The following is a 3,145-nucleotide window of genomic DNA, read 5'->3' as shown; positions in this document are numbered from 1 at the left end:
ACACGCCGAGCTCAAAAGGTTCGCCATCACTGCCCTAGAGCCTTTTCCTCCTCTACTTTGGGCTGCACTTCCTGGAAGGTGGAATGTATGAACTGCATCAAATGTGCTCTTAACTTTTGGCTTCTGATTGAGTCAGACCAATGGGAGCACCTACAGGAGCAAAATGAGCAAGACGAACTCCATTCCTGTACTGTTTACATGTGCTGGCGGCATGCCTGTCCTGAAGGTCACAGTACCTTCAGGCAGCCCACTCTGTCAGGGCTTGGTAAATCCTTCCTCTCTTGTCATTTTATTTATTTTTTTCTTTTTCAGTAATTTTTATTTTTAAAATAACTTTACTTTTTGATTATATTTGTGTAGGAAAAAAAATGTGAAGAAAAAATATATAAAGAAAATTAAAATGATCCAGTCTACCCCCAAAATACAATAACAAAAATTCTATTTCTTCCTAGTCTCTTTGTACATTTATGTAGGATTTTAAAACAAAATTAGTACTGTAAAATGCTCACATGTCCTTTTTTTTCATTTTATATTGCAGAGCAACCAATTCTTTAGGACATTAAATATTGTATAAAAGCATGATCTTCAGTCCAGTTGGCTTGGCTCAGTGGTTGAGCTTCGATCTGTGAATAGGAGGTCATGGTTTCAATTCCTGGTCAGGGCACATGCCCGAGTGGAGGGGTGCAGGAGGCAGCCAATTAATGATTCTCTCTCATCATTGGTGTTTCTCTCTCTCTCTCTCTCTCTCTCTCTCTCTCTCTCTCTCTCTCCCTCTCTCTCTCTCTCTCCCTTTCTCTCTCCCTTCCTCTCTGAAATCAATAAAAATATATTTTAAAAAAGCAACAACATAATCTTCAGTTGGGTGCTTCACAATCAAATTAGAGCTAAACCATAATTTATCTCCAATTTTTGGATATTCAGATTGTATTGAATAGTTGCTATTAAAACTAATACTACATTTAAACATCTTTCTTTATACATATTTCTTTGTGTGCATTTCTACTTTTTTAGAGATAAATTTTTAAAGATAAAAGGAGTACAGTAACCAGCACAAAGAGTGTAAGTATTTTTTAAGCCTTTTGATACATTTACCAAACCACTCTCTAGACAGATTGTACCAATTTACACTGACACCAATAAATAGTCTACGAGGCCCATTTTATCTTCATATTCCTTGCCAACATAGGAATCTCACCTCCCACCCTTTATTGTTATGCATTTAATGGGGCAAGAGTGAATGGTGTCTTGTCTTTTTTCTAAAGGGTTGGCATTTTCCATGTTTACTGGCCATCTACTTGCCCTCTGTTTTTTGAAGCAGTCCGTGTCTTTCAGAAGGCATCTTTCACTTTGGCATGGTCTTATCACATGCTCTTCCTTAGTGGGCAAGGGCATGAAAGCTTTTCCACATTTCAAATTATACAGGCTTTCTCCCAAATGACTAGAATTAGAAAGGCTTATCTTCTGGGCATTCATGCTGTATTTTAATGTCTTGGTAATAAAATAGAGAACTAGGTTGTATTCTTCAGGTTATGGAGGATTTCTGACCATCCATGGGACCTATCTGAGGTATGCAGTAAGGTGCAAACTTTTGGCATTTCTTTCAGGCTCTTTTTTTTATTTTTAAATATATTTTTATTGATTTCAGAGAGAAAGGGAGAGGAAGAAAGAGATAGAAGCATCCATGATGAGAGGGAATCATTGATTGGCTGCCTCCTGCACGCCCCCCACTTGGAATGAGCCTGCCACCTGGGCATGTGCCTTGACCTGGAATCCAACCGTAACTTCCTGGTTCAAAGGTTGCTGCTCAAACACTGAGCCATGCCAGTCAGTCTCTTCCAGGGTCTTTAAAACCGGGCCCACCGAAACCACTTCCTCCTGCTGCTTCCAGCAATCCTAATCTGTTGCTATGGTCATACTTGCATAGCAAAGGCCAGCCTTCTTAGCAAGAAACACCTCTGGAACTGTGGTCATGTTGATAACATGCATCCCCCATGTGGGAATCATGAAACTTTCTGCCCAGGAACTAAAACAAGGTCCTTGGATTGTGAGAGCTGTCACTAGCTTCTTAGCAGTCTCTATGAGGGCCTCTCTGGTTTGGGGGCAGAGCGGCTCAGCCACTGGGATATCGCACACTCCTCTGGCACAGGAGTGACTCCCATCATAGAAGGCCTGAGGCCTCATGGTGGTTCTGTCGATGAGCTGGTCAATAATGACAACATCGCTGGGCTGAATCTCTTCCCTCGAAGAACCACAAGCTGTGGTCACTATGACATGAGTACAACCCTCCTCCTTCAAAGCCCAGATGTTTGCCTGATAGTTGACTTTTGAAGGCATGAAGGTATGCTGCTTCCCATGCCTTGCAAGGAGGACGCAATCAACATTCTTTATCTTTCCCGAAACTAAGGCATCAGAAGGCTTGCCAAACAGAGTTTCCACATATTTCTCGGTTCTTCCTTCTAAGATTTCTGCAGTGATTCCCATCTTCATGGCTGTGGGGGTGGGCATGCGGGGCAAAGAAGCAGAGCAGGCTCCCTTTCTTGTCATTTCACATGGAAGACTGTTAATGTTGCTTTGCTATTGCTAGCTTCACGATGGAGCATATGTCCTGCTTAAACCATTGTAAAGAGTTTCCTTATTAAGATTTCTTCATAGCCCTAGCTGGTTTGGCTCAGTGGATAGAGCATTGCAGTTTGATTCCGGTTAAGGGCACGTGCCCAGATTGTGGCTTCAGTCCTCAGTAGGGGGTGTGCAGGAGGCAGCCAATCAATGATTCTCTTTCATCATTGATATTTCTATCACTCCCTTTCCCTTCCTCGCTGAAATCAATTAAAAAAATTTTTTTAAGATTTCTTCATATAACTCAGAAGTTTGTCATTTGTTTCCTGAAGTGAACCTCACTAATGTAGGTGGTACATCATTCTATCTAATAAAAGAGAAACATGGTAATTGGCGTACGACCGCTACCCTTCCCATTGGCTAATCAGAGTGATATGCAAATTAACTGCCAGCCAAGATGGCGGCCGGCAGCCAGGCAGCTTAAACTGAACATGAGGCTTGCTTGCTTCAGTGACGGAGGACTCCAACGTTCCCCGCCTGCCTTGCCGGCCTCTGAGCCTGCAGTTTGAAACATAGTTACAAATATAGA

The 3,145-nt window shown here is 42.0% G+C and overlaps 1 pseudogene; it reads right to left on the bottom strand.

Moving 5' to 3' along the window:
• Nucleotides 1–1,481: 1,481 nt before the first annotated feature.
• Nucleotides 1,482–2,487, bottom strand: LOC118664105 (annotated as a pseudogene).
• Nucleotides 2,488–3,145: the final 658 nt, after the last annotated feature.

The sequence above is a fragment of the Myotis myotis genome, unplaced genomic scaffold (genome assembly GCF_014108235.1).
Source record: "Myotis myotis isolate mMyoMyo1 unplaced genomic scaffold, mMyoMyo1.p scaffold_m19_p_1, whole genome shotgun sequence".
Classification (NCBI taxonomy): Eukaryota; Metazoa; Chordata; class Mammalia; order Chiroptera; family Vespertilionidae; genus Myotis; species Myotis myotis.
This window is presented reverse-complemented; position numbering and strand designations above follow the sequence as displayed.